Source organism: Ambystoma mexicanum, chromosome 7p, assembly GCF_040938575.1.
Source record: "Ambystoma mexicanum isolate Mex_15411 chromosome 7p, UKY_AmexF1_1, whole genome shotgun sequence".
Lineage (NCBI taxonomy): Eukaryota > Metazoa > Chordata > Amphibia > Caudata > Ambystomatidae > Ambystoma > Ambystoma mexicanum.
In genome coordinates this window covers 147,409,239-147,423,629 of record NC_090939.1, presented here as the reverse complement: position 1 = coordinate 147,423,629, position 14,391 = coordinate 147,409,239, and the positions used below count along the sequence as shown (strand labels likewise).

Below are 14,391 nucleotides of genomic sequence, written 5' to 3'. Positions count from 1 at the left end.
AAATATCTGCAAGTATAGATATATATACAATTAGAGGACATCTCACATATCATTAAAAGTTTGGACAAACTAAACACATTAAATAAAGAGAATACATTAAATAATTATGTACACATAAATCGAACCACAATTCTACATAGCATACACAAGTGGTTGTATATTCACAGTGGTACAACTGGTATGGCTCCAAATGTAAATCTCAAAATGCATTAAAGCCTAAAACACTTATTCGTATGTACCTCACAGTGGGAATGTTGTCAAAGAAAATAAGAGTCTGTCTGTGCATCTGTCTGTGCACGACGTACACATAACCAGGATCCCTGCGAATACTCCTGCCGTCCTCAACAAGTGAAATGTGATTGCCGAACTCTGGAATACCAAAGTATATCTATCAGCTCCAATTACACGTAATTAAATCACCAAACCTTAATGACTAAACAACTAGTTCAAAAAACACCTATTACTCATTGGCAACTAATCTGTGCAGCTCAACGATCACCAAAATCCACAACCTTGTGCCACCACCTCATCTTTGTGCCAACACATCAACTTAACACAGAAAGTTAAAAAGCCCAAATCCTCAAAGAAAACCCAAAATTTAAAATGTGCAACTCTTCCAACATATATTATTTACCTAAGGCAAATCAATAGCCAATCCAATCCAAATTCAGGACTTCCAGTACTCCGCATCCAATGTAAAGCATCCTGCTGATTATAGATATGTATAATGCAACTAAAAAACAAACACAAAATATACCATTTACAAACTAACACCACCTTTCCAATACAAACATAAATAAATATAAACACATCCACACAGCTTAAACTTACTTCCAGAAGCGCACCTCTTCACCTCAGATTCAACGGCTCCTCTCCAATTTACACGTAACAGATCCCAACCCACAACACACTTCCTGGCTCATTTTATACTGTTTCCTGGTAGTCACATGATAAAGTCACGTGACCCGCCGGCACTGAATACTAAAAGAATGCACAAAACTCCCTGCAACCTGCCAAATACACAGCTAATGCTAACTAAGCACACAGGTACTGAGTGAGTAAATCAAACAAAATAAAAAAGACACCAAAGATAAATGTGTGTGTAGTTAAAAAGGAGATAGACATAGAAGAAAGACTGCATTTTTGAAAAAATAAAAAAATAATAAATAAGTGCCTTAAAACTATTGCTGTCCATCAACCATACTTAACTACGCGGCAAATTCAGAAATAACCAAGTAAACTAGTTATGTACTAAAGATAAATGTGTATGTATTTAAAAAGAAGATAGACATAGAAGAAAGACTACATTTTTGAAAAAATTGAAAAAATAATGAATAAGTGCCTTAAAACAATTGCTGTCCATCAACCATACCTAACTACGCAGCAAGTTCAGAAATAACCAAGTAAACTAGTTATGTACTAATTACCCAAACCCAATAACTACTATTCCATACACCTCTAATGGAACAACCAGTATGTAACACCCGGAAAACACAAATCCCTCCATGTGACCTCAAACTCATATCAATTTATGCATTATGAACTACGCGGCAAATTCAGAGATAACCAAGTAACCTAGTTATGTACTCATTACACAAATCCAATAACTACTCTTCCATACACCTCTAATGGAACAACCAGTATGTAACACCCGGAAAACACAAATCACTCCATGTGACCTCAAACACATATGAATTTATGCATTATGAACGACTTAAACCATTCACCAACCATACCTCGACACCTACACAAAACAATTCAAAGAGAACTCTTCATTGAGCCCTCTTGGAGATAAAGTCCCCAAGAGGTCAATCCAAAACATCTCTCTCTGAGCTAATATTCTCAAAAAGTCACCTCCTCTGGGTGGTTTCTTCACCACTTCCAAAACATTAAACCTCAATTGTGCAATAGTATGTCTAGACATATTAAAATGCCTAGCAACTGAAGATTTCTCATTTTTACACCGTATTTGAGATTTATGTTCAGTCCATCTTTCACGTGCGGATCTGGCTGTCTGTCCAATATACATTAATCCACACGGGCACTTAATGCTGTAAATCACCCCTGTGGATCTACATGTGGCAAAATCTCTAAGAGTGATTTTTTTGCCCGTCTGCGGGTGAAGAATGTATTCTCCTTTAGCCACATTGTTACAATGACTACACGACAAACAAGGAAATGTTCCCTTTTTTTTAGTCACCAATGTCATCTGAATTTCCTTCGGGCCTCTTTCGGCTCTCACAACCGTATCTCTCAGGTTCCTACCTCTTCTATACACCATCATTGGTGGAGATGGAAACAATCCCAGAAGTATAGGATCATGATGGAGAATCGACCAGTGTTTATGTATGATTCTTTTAACATGCCAACTTTGTCGAGAGAATTTGGAAATATGCAAAATTGAATCAGACTCCTTCTTCACCTTAGGTGTAAGCAATTGCTCCCTTGTAATCGGGAGCGCTCTGTTCTGGGCCTCATTCAAAAGTTGTACTGGATACCCTCTTTCAGAGAATTTTTTAGAGAGCGACTCACATTCAACTTTAAATTCATCAGTATCCATAACAATTCTCTTAATTCGCAATATCTGACTATATGGCAGACTAGCAATCATTGGCTTTGGATGAAAACTCGCAAAATGCAATAAATTATTAACATCAGTTGGTTTATGAAAGAGTGATGTTTTGACCTGATTATTAACAATTTCTAACTGAACGTCCAAAAAGTGTAACTTGGGGTCACCAATTTCCAAAGTAAATTTTATCCGTGAATGAACAGTATTTAAATACTCAAGAAACACTTTGAGTTCACCTTTGGAGCCACACCACACACCAAAAATGTCATCGATGTACCTTTTCCAAACAATTATCTTACTGGACCATTCAACATTGTCTAGTACAAATTGTTTTTCAAACCAGTTTAGTTTTTGAGTAATTAGGTGTGCTCTGATAGATACTTCTTTTTGTAATTTGGTAGTTGCCCTTTATGTGTGACACTGATCATTGGTAGCACCCACTATATTATGTCATTTTCGAAAATCAATGAGATTACTGATAAACATGCCACTACTTTGGCATTTACTAACGAGGAAGCCAAGCAGATCTTGGCTCTAATTGGTCAAACTGAAAAACTTACAGACACACAGGACAGTCCGGATCGTTTGATTTCTAGATTAGAACGCGTCATTAGACGTGAGATTTCTCAGAAGCTTCATGCTTCAACTTTGGTTGAATATCATAAATCTCAACGAATTCCTAGAGGCCATATAGTCAGATATTGCGAATTAAGAGAATTGTTATGGATACTGATGAATTTAAAGTTGAATGTGAGTCGCTCTCTAAAAAATTCTCTGAAAGAGGGTATCCAGTACAACTTTTGAATGAGGCCCAGAACAGAGCGCTCCCGATTACAAGGGAGCAATTGCTTACACCTAAGGTGAAGAAGGAGTCTGATTCAATTTTGCATATTTCCAAATTCTCTCGACAAAGTTGGCATGTTAAAAGAATCATACATAAACACTGGTCGATTCTCCATCATGATCCTATACTTCTGGGATTGTTTCCATCTCCACCAATGATGGTGTATAGAAGAGGTAGGAACCTGAGAGATAGGGTTGTGAGAGCCGAAAGAGTCCCGAAGGAAATTCAGATGACATTGGTGACTAAAAAAAAGGGAACATTTCCTTGTTTGTCGTGTAGTCATTGTAACAATGTGGCTAAAGGAGAATACATTTTTCACCCGCAGACGGGCAAAAAAATCACTCTTAGAGATTTTGCCACATGTAGATCCACAGGGGTGATTTACAGCATTAAGTGCCCGTGTGGATTAATGTATATTGGACAGACAGCCAGATCCGCACGTGAAAGATGGACTGAACATAAATCTCAAATACGGTGTAAAAATGAGAAATCTTCAGTTGCTAGGCATTTTAATATGTCTAGACATACTATTGCACAATTGAGGTTTAATGTTTTGGAAGTGGTGAAGAAACCACCCAGAGGAGGTGACTTTTTGAGAATATTAGCTCAGAGAGAGATGTTTTGGATTGACCTCTTGGGGACTTTATCTCCAAGAGGGCTCAATGAAGAGTTCTCTTTGAATTGTTTTGTGTAGGTGTCGAGGTATGGTTGGTGAATGGTTTAAGTCGTTCATAATGCATAAATTCATATGTGTTTGAGGTCACATGGAGTGATTTGTGTTTTCCGGGTGTTACATACTGGTTGTTCCATTAGAGGTGTATGGAAGAGTAGTTATTGGATTTGTGTAATGAGTACATAACTAGGTTACTTGGTTATCTCTGAATTTGCCGCGTAGTTCATAATGCATAAATTGATATGAGTTTGAGGTCACATGGAGGGATTTGTGTTTTCCGGGTGTTACATACTGGTTGTTCCATTAGAGGTGTATGGAATAGTAGTTATTGGGTTTGGGTAATTAGTACATAACTAGTTTACTTGGTTATTTCTGAACTTGCTGCGTAGTTAGGTATGGTTGATGGACAGCAATTGTTTTAAGGCACTTATTCATTATTTTTTCAATTTTTTCAAAAATGTAGTCTTTCTTCTATGTCTATCTTCTTTTTAAATACATACACATTTATCTTTAGTACATAACTAGTTTACTTGGTTATTTCTGAATTTGCCGCGTAGTTAAGTATGGTTGATGGACAGCAATAGTTTTAAGGCACTTATTTATTATTTTTTTATTTTTTCAAAAATGCAGTCTTTCTTCTATGTCTATCTCCTTTTTAACTACACACACATTTATCTTTGGTGTCTTTTTTATTTTGTTTGATTTACTCACTCAGTACCTGTGTGCTTAGTTAGCATTAGCTGTGTATTTGGCAGGTTGCAGGGAGTTTTGTGCATTCTTTTAGTATTCAGTGCCGGCGGGTCACGTGACTTTATCATGTGACTACCAGGAAACAGTATAAAATGAGCCAGGAAGTGTGTTGTGGGTTGGGATCTGTTACGTGTAAATTGGAGAGGAGCCGTTGAATCTGAGGTGAAGAGGTGCGCTTCTGGAAGTAAGTTTAAGCTGTGTGGATGTGTTTATATTTATTTATGTTTGTATTGGAAAGGTGGTGTTAGTTTGTAAATGGTATATTTTGTGTTTGTTTTTTAGTTGCATTATACATATCTATAATCAGCAGGATGCTTTACATTGGATGCGGAGTACTGGAAGTCCTGAATTTGGATTGGATTGGCTATTGATTTGCCTTAGGTAAATAATATATGTTGGAAGAGTTGCACATTTTAAATTTTGGGTTTTCTTTGAGGATTTGGGCTTTTTAACTTTCTGTGTTAAGTTGATGTGTTGGCACAAAGATGAGGTGGTGGCACAAGGTTGTGGATTTTGGTGATCGTTGAGCTGCACAGATTAGTTGCCAATGAGTAATAGGTGTTTTTTGAACTAGTTGTTTAGTCATTAAGGTTTGGTGATTTAATTACGTGTAATTGGAGCTGATAGATATACTTTGGTATTCCAGAGTTCGGCAATCACATTTCACTTGTTGAGGACGGCAGGAGTATTCGCAGGGATCCTGGTTATGTGTACGTCGTGCACAGACAGATGCACAGACAGACTCTTATTTTCTTTGACAACATTCCCACTGTGAGGTACATACGAATAAGTGTTTTAGGCTTTAATGCATTTTGAGATTTACATTTGGAGCCATACCAGTTGTACCACTGTGAATATACAACCACTTGTGTATGCTATGTAGAATTGTGGTTCGATTTATGTGTACATAATTATTTAATGTATTCTCTTTATTTAATGTGTTTAGTTTGTCCAAACTTTTAATGATATGTGAGATGTCCTCTAATTGTATATATATCTATACTTGCAGATATTTTTGCTCCTGAAGAAGGGGATAGTCCCAGAAACGCGTAGAGCTTGAAGCTGCAGTTCAAAATTGGGAGCTTATTTTTTTGTCTGGTTTGATTTGTTTTTCATGCTGGCCATATTGGAAGTCAGTTGATAGCTTTTTTCTGTACTTTTATGAAGATATTTTGTTACCTATGTTCTAAATTGACAATTCTTTCTATATATAAAAGTGCAAATGTTATGAAATTTGACTGATTTATTTCAGCTTGTAAGGTGTGCAGGGGACGGGAGTGTCTTGAAGTTTAGACACTTTTTGTTTTAGGCAGACAAGACCCCCAGAGCCCACACCAACGAGCCCAAGGGCAGAAGCAATGCTACACGTGTGGCTTCAAATATCCCCACATGGGTCAATGCCCGGCCATAGGGCAAATGTGTATGAGGTGTAGCCAAGAAAACCACTTACAGGCGATGTGCAGGGAAAAATCTCCAACGCTTGCTGCATACAGACCAAACCCACAGGAGACTTGAACAGCTGAGAGGGCCCTGTCTCAGACCATACCATGACCGAGACACCTCAAGAACATTCCAAGACAGAAACATACCGTCAGCCCCAGCCCAACTAGGAGTCATACGGACAATAGAAGATCTCAACATTGATCCACCAGCACGATACTCCAATGCATACGACTACACACTCAACCCACCAGCAGGCTACGCTCCCGAGCAAGGACTCAGCTATGATCAGGACATAAACACATACCCAGCACCATACTACGTCCAGGACCCATACGAGAACCCGCCACCAAATGCAGTGGTAGACCAAGCATATGACCAATAATACAACCATGACAGGTACAGCAAGGAATATGTCAGACTCATCAGTGACACCTCGGATGACAGCACAGCACAGCGCTGAAGGCTGTAGTTCAAATCGGCGGCCTAAGCAACCAATTAATTGTGGACACCGGGGCGACAGTTAATGTCATGAATGACTGCATCCACCAAGCCATAGTAAACACCTACCCACTGTATCTGTCCCAGGCTTGCATATTCCAGTGGGGAGCAGCCCATCCACTCTGATCCAAGGGCCAATTCCAATGTGACCTGCTCCACAGAGGATGAAGAGTGCCCACGGCCATTCATGTCATCCACAGCCCAACAACAGGGCGATGTCTCCTCAACTACTGGACCACCAGGGCCCTAGCCTTGATTGACATCCAGTACGACCAATCCAAAGTTGTACAGAGCCTACCGCCAGGGGCACAGATCCTGGGCTCAACATCATGTCAAGAATTGGACATCGAAGAACTTAAATCCTTATTTCCAAAACTATTCAAAGGAGTAGGCATGTTGAAAGACACAGTCATAGTCTTTCACATTGACCCAAGAGTCCGCCCGGTGCCTCATCACCCCCGCAGAGTCGGATTCCTCCTACAGGCCCGAAGTCAGGCATGAACTGCAACTACTCCTCAACAACGACTCATTGAGAGAGTGGATGACCCCACCCTATGGATGTCCCCTCTAGTCGTCATATCAAAAGACAACAGTCGTCTGTGCCTCGTATGGACATGCGCATTCCAAACGCTGCAATCCAGAGAGAGAGAGACACCCACGACCCAACATCGAGGACATGCTGGTGTGGCTCAACCAGGCCACTTCTCCAAACTAGACCTGCACCAAGGATACCACCAGCTGGTGATATCCTCCGCCGCAGAGATATTCCAAGAGACAATTTGCTGACTGATATCACTGGTGCTCAACACCCTCAACTACAGCAATGACATCCTGATCTTTGGCACCACCAAGAACAACATGACCTTGCACTAAAAGCAGTGTGCGATGTACTCTACAAGGCTGGGCTCACCCTCAAAGGACTTAAGAGCACCATCAACAAACGGAGCCTATGCTTCTTTGGCCACATCTTTTCGGACCATGGCATCAGGGCCGACCCTGACAAAATCAGCGCCATCCTCGGCCTAGCCTCCCCCACCAGAGTTGCCGAGCTACGATCATTCCTGGGGATGGCAGGCGACTGCGCTCGCTACCTTTCAAACTATGCCACCCTCACGGACCCGCTCAAAAGACTTTTCAATAAACACTCCCTGTTTGAATGGGACATGCACTGCCAAGTAGCATTTCAACCCATTAAAGAGGAACTTGTCAACAACAGCCAACTCGTTTACTTCAACCCAGGGTGGGAGACTGAACTCACTGTTGATGCCAGTCCCGTTGGCCTGGGAGCCATACTTGCCCAGATGAGCCCCAGCGGACCCCACAAGCGTGACCTACTCGCATACGCCAGCAGAGTTCTGTTGCCCAAGGAACAGGCATATTCCCAAGCCGAACGAGAGAACCTAGCAGCGGTATGGGCTTGTGAGAAGTTTCATCAATTCATAATCAGCAAAAAATTCACCGTCATCATGGATCACCAGGCACTACTCCAAAACTAAAATGCCCCCACACATTGAAAGGTGGGGCATCAGACTCCATGAGTATGACTATCTGATCATCCACAAACCTGGGGGTGATGCCAACCCGGCATATTATCTGTCCAGACATTCGGAACGGAAGACAGAGGACTCCATAAAACGAGAGCCGAAAAACTACATTTCATACATGTCGCTCAGCGCCCTCCCCCCACCATCACGACTGAGGCATTTGCTACCAAAAGCAGGGCTGACCCCATGATACAGGCAGCGATATTCCTCACTAACACAAACAAAAGGAAGCACCTCAACATGGAAAGGTTCATGAGTGGGGAAGTGGATAAGAAAGAACTGCACAGAATGGCAGAAATACAGAACGAATTTGCCACAAAGGACCAAGGGATACTGCTACGAGGAAACCACCTAGCGGACCTCAAGGGACTAAGGAAAGCAGTCGTGACCATAGCCCATGAGGGTCATCAGGGGGTCGCAAACACAAAGAAAATACTGAGAAATCAAGTGTGGATCCCATACATGGACGCAATTGTGGAAGACACCTTGACCCATTGCATACCCTGCCAAAAGACAGGAGTGAACAGTCCCCCATGTCCACTACCGATAGTACCGCTACCAGATGGACCCTGGCAAAGAATAGCCATGGATTTCTACGGCCCACTAGAGGAAGGAGGACACCTCCTTGTAATAATAGATGAGTACTCCCGGTTCCCACTAATAAGACACGTACAATCTACAGCGTTTCGCCACGTAGTGGGAGTGATTGATGAACTGTTCAGTGAATGGAGGATCCCTAACACTGTAAAGACAGATAACAGGCCACTGTTCCAAGAACAAGACTTTCAGAGACTCGCCATCCACCTAGGTTTGCGCCACCAGAAAATCAAACAATTATGGCTACAGGCCAATGGTATGGTGGAACGATTCATGGCCACCATCAAGTGAACCCTGCAGAAGGCCACTGCTGATCAAACGCTGCTACCCCAAGCAATATGACAAATGGTAAGGATCTACAGAAATACACCACATGAAGCAACAGGACGGACGCCCTTTGGGCTAATGATAAAATACAAACCTCGAACCCACCTCCCACAAGTAGAAGACTACACGCCAGAACAAGACGAAGGAATGGGCAGACCAAAAGAGGAGAGCGAAGGAACACCAACTCCCAGTTGGTGAGGTTGTTCTAGTAAGACAAAGAAAGCAAAGGAAGACCGACACAAGATGCAACCCGGAACCACTCATAGTGACCGAGGTTCAAGGGCCGATGGTGACTGCGACAGGAGACAGGGGTGGGATAACCCAGAATGCCTCCTTTTTCCACAAACTACACCTCGAAGTGTCGGAACCGATAGGGGAGACAGTGGCTGAAGAAGAGGCACCGAGGAGCGAAGAAGCAAACGACCCACCTGGCGTGGAAAGGTCCGGGGAGACTCGAGAACCGCTGGGGCACCCTCAGCCAACCACACGAAAACCCCTACACCTCAAAGGTACTTAAAGCTGGTCCGATAGAACAGCGAGCTATGCGCTCACCCCTGAAATCTGTGTTCGAATCCCGGCAGGGTCAACTCAGCCTTTCATCCTTCTGAGGTCGATAAATTGAGTGCCACTCTGTGGGTTAATAATGTCTTCTGATACTTCAGTGCTCTGAGACCTATCGGTGTGTAGCGCTATATAAGAATTACATTATTATTAAAGCACTTTTTAAAACCAACAATCCAACAGTTTTGTTATAAAAAATCATGCATTTCTTTTTTTCATTTGCTGCCTGCATGCATTCCCGTGTTTAACTCTGCCAACACGTTTCATGCTTAGTGTAGTAGCAATTGTCAGAGATCTGTGTGTGTAGATGTTTATTTAAAAAAAATAACTTTTTGAAAAACCTGTCTTGCCAATAACATAGCGGGAGTAGATTTACAGAGCTCCCTCACCCCCAGGGAGGTCATCTCGGCACTGATCAGCACCGTGGTTTTTTGTTTGATTACATTACATTTATTTCAAAACACTGCGTCAAGGCACTTAGGCTCAAAACAAGAACATCAGGCAGCAGGGCCTGTAATTAATAGAACCAAGCAGCGTTTACGAGTTAATCCTCGCTGGACCCTTTACATGTTGGCCAATATAATATGAGAGTGTTGCCTCTCTTTGCGGATTACTCAATGCACCTGAAAATAGCTCCTTCTCTTGGACCTACGTGGAATGTTGGGTTAAGGATTTGGGGATGCAACTTAGAACAAGCATTGGCAATGCCAACAGTTTAGACTTTTGCGTAGGCATGGGAAAGGCACTTGCTAGGCACAGCCTTAAGGGTATGAACTAGCTGTTGATGGTAGCAGCTGCAAAATGGTTCGCGAACCTGGGCATGTAATAGCAGTGCCTGGCAAATGCATAATACTTCACACAAGCCAAAACGGTTGCCTTTGCCAATTCTTGTTTTTAACAGGACGTCAGTGAAGGACACGCATAGTGCTTATAAATCGAGTGGCCGAAGGCAGACCTGGTTGAGACATTTTCTATCACACCATTAGCATGGTTCGCAGCTCCAATTATGACAATGACTCTCAGAAGACTGCTTTTAAAAACACTGGCAGGCACTTTGAGTGTAAAGTTTGATGGTAAGGCGAGCTCAAAGAGTTCCCATGAGGACGTGTTTTTGGGCGGGAGTGGCAGGAACTGGGTGGGAATGGCCATAGGGATTAGCACAGCCATGGGCAGTTAATGGTGGGAAAATAACCAACCAACACCTACAAACTTAGTGTCTCTCCTCACATGCCATTTCTCGCTATCTGCACTCTAATGCAATGCATTCGGCTTATAGGTGGCGCAAGCGCCACCTACTGGCCCAAACTAAAAATCACTGGGAAAGCATATTTGGAGCAGAGTTGCATCCTCTTGAATCCTTCAACTAAAAGAAGCAATTATCTGTCCCATGCTGTAGAAAATGTAGCCAGAAGTGGACATATGTCCCACCACACTTACACAGGTGGTGGGACTGCCTCTTGTGATCAGAGAGGATAGTGGCCTTTGGCAACCAAGCAGCAATTGCTAGGAGATCCAGTGTCTTTCGGCTAACATTACTGTTAGGCAAATGTTTGAACAGCCCTCTGGTGGGGCTGTTCAACCACCCCACCTACAAGCAATACAGGAACCCCAACCAAAAGTTAGAGCAAATTCTGCTAGGGTAGAAATGGCGGGGCGGTCAGGCTTCACTCAAGGCAGAAGGTAGGCTTGCAGTGGGGTGCAATGAGTCCTACCGAGAGTACACCACACTGTTATACTGAAAAATCTACACTTTATTACCAAATTACACAAGTAGTAACTACAAGGTCAAATAAGTACTGTGGGTACAATATAACAGTGACACAGTGCCTGCCTACAACCAGACATGGCCATCGCCAGACCCTAGCCACTCCTATGCCACATGTATGCCAGATACCTGGTGTTAAGCAAATTGCATACAAGGCTAAGCGGTGGGAGAATCAAGGGTCCCCAGTGAAACTGCATTAAGTGCCAGGCTATTATGCAAGTCTATGCAAAAAGGACGAGCATACTCGTCCTTGGCACTTAAGGGGTATAGTGATGATGATGATGACACAAAATGTAAACACTGAGTAGTCACAGTAATTTCCCAGGCCTCTAATACATAGCAGAAATAATCAACAAACATACACCATAAACTACATATTGCACTAAGAAGGAGAAATAGGGGTTAACATGTCATCAACAATTCCCAGAGGGCCACCACATCTAGGATGCAATTGCAATACCAGGCCCATGGAGTCTCATAACACTCCCAGAAATTATATGTAAAAGTAACATCACTTATACAAGTAACATGGTCAGTTCAGTAGGCAAGAGTGTAATGCAGCAATTTAAGCATGCAGTGAAAATCAGTGGCAGGGGCTAAAATAGAGGTTTCTTGCAGAAAGGTCCAGGGACCCAGGGAACATGCCAATGTTTCAAGTATGTGGAGTTTCCAAGTGTGGGAAAGTTCCCTGAAGGAAATATCGGGAAAGGTTCTGTAGGCACAGTCATGGCTAAGGGGAAAAGGCAGGTGCGTATTTTCTACCCAACAGGTTTGGAAAAGCCAGAAACCGACCCCAAGGGGGATGCTGGATGAGTCCCTTTCAGAGAGTATCCAGTTCAAGACCCAGAAGCCCCACGAATTGGAAGGATAGCAGGATTCCGGCCAATGGCGAGCCTCCGTGGAGAGGAAGCTGCATAAACCCGCTGCCAACGGTCCAATAGGATCGCTGATATAAAGCCAGCGGACATCCCACCAGAACAGGATCCAGCTTGTGGTGCCAGTTTCGGAGAACTTGTCTCAGGACCATCAAAATAGCCTGGTAAGTACAAAGCTTCTTCCACAGATCGAGTCACATGACCCAGGATATAGGGACTTGCATCCCGGATCAAAGACGACCCAAGAGAAAAACAATCCACCTTCCCTAGAGGGTGACCCATCAGCCCTGAGCAAAAGCAATGGAGGCGAAGGCTCCAGGAAGGTGTAGGAACTCAACTAAGCGGATCTGGACAGTTTTAAGGGCAAAATAGAGATGCCATCAAGTCAGATCTCCAACAGGAACGGCTCAGTCCTTCATCCCTCGTCGGTTGATAAATTGAAGACTTTTGTTGTGAGTAATGATAATACCGAATATTACTGTAAGTGTAGTGTGAACACGTACCTTCTTAATTTTGTGATTCCAGCTCTGTACCTTCTTGATTTAGTGATTCCAGCTCCCGCTGTATTAGATTCTTCAGTTCCAATGTTAATGGGCTGCCCTCACCACTGGATGGTTCCTTCCCGCTGCTCTCACCATTGGATGGTTCCATCCCGTGATGGTTCCTACCCACTGATCTCACCATTGGATGGTTCCTTCCCGCTGCTCTCACCACTGGATGGTTCCTTCCCGCTGCTCTCACCACTGGATGGTTCCTTCCCGCTACGCTCACCATTGGATGGTTCCTTCCCGCTGCTCTCGCCATTGGCTGGTTCCTTCCCGCTACCCTCACCATTGGATGGTTCCTTCCCGCTGCTCTCAACATTGGATGTTTCCTTCCCGCTGCTCTCACCATTGGATGGTTGCTTCCCACTGCTCTCACCATTGGATGGTTCCTTTCCGCTGCTCTCACCATTGGATGGTTCCTTCCCTCTGTCATCTTTGACTATTGTTCGTCAGAATCAACGTAACAGCTCTAAACTACATAGACATGTTTCTCAGTTTCTCATGAGTATAAGGAGGACTATGGAACTAACTTCTCTACCCTGGACAGTTGATCCCTGGCTGATCTGGTTTCGAGAAATTCGAAAGGTCTTCTAAGGCCTTGAATGATGTGACACTCAGTACAGACAAAAAAACAAGAAAGAAATCACAAAGCCCTTGGTATTTAGAAACTTGGAATTCCAATAAATGCCAGATTCGAAAATTAGAAACGATCTGCCATTTTTCAATAGATAAAGCTGCCGGGAACTCTTGAAAGCATCTTCTCTGGAAAGATTTTCTTTTCCAATCAACTGGAAAATCCTTTTGCAACCCTATTCTCTTCCTGCACAACCATTCTGTTACCATTGTTGTGACAGTAAAAAGTATACCAGAGAAGGCTCTGTACAATTCCAGGGTCATGTTATCTGCAGTTGACGTCTGGGACCTATTGATCCGGTTTTAGCTCTGATCACTCTACAGAGAGTGCTACTCTCCAGGTTCTCATTCCTGATGACCAGAATGCCCGCTGCTGGTACTACGGGATCTCTCAGCAGTTTTTTGGCATGGTGTACCATGTGGCACTTCTTTCCATTCTCTCCCGGCACATGGGCGTGGGGGGTTTGGTCCTGGAATAGGTTAGATCTGTCCCACTGACCAATATTAATCAGTCCATGTGGACTCCTTCCAGGTCCTTCCCTTACTGATACATTGTGGTGTCCCTCAGGGGTCCATCTTTTTATGGAGCTGCTGGGAGGTCTAGGGTCAGAATTAGGCCTCTTCATTCATAGGTATGCCGACAATACGCTGCTGCATTGTTTGATGTGTGGAAATGATGTTCACGGTTTGGAGCGTCTCAGCTCAGCGATCAAGTGTTGCACGGCATCTGTCCGCTTAAAGTTTGGCAACTCGGATACAGTTTT

The 14,391-nt window shown here is 43.2% G+C and overlaps 1 long non-coding RNA gene across 1 annotated transcript; it reads right to left on the bottom strand.

The window, feature by feature from the left end:
• Positions 1 to 246: 246 nt before the first annotated feature.
• LOC138526518 (uncharacterized) lies at positions 247 to 2,194 on the bottom strand. Its single transcript, XR_011283602.1, has 3 exons — positions 832 to 2,194; positions 635 to 733; positions 247 to 369 (listed from the first exon to the last, which is right to left on the bottom strand). It is a non-coding gene; the product is annotated as an uncharacterized lncRNA (long non-coding RNA).
• Between the last annotated feature and the right edge of the window lie 12,197 nt (positions 2,195 to 14,391).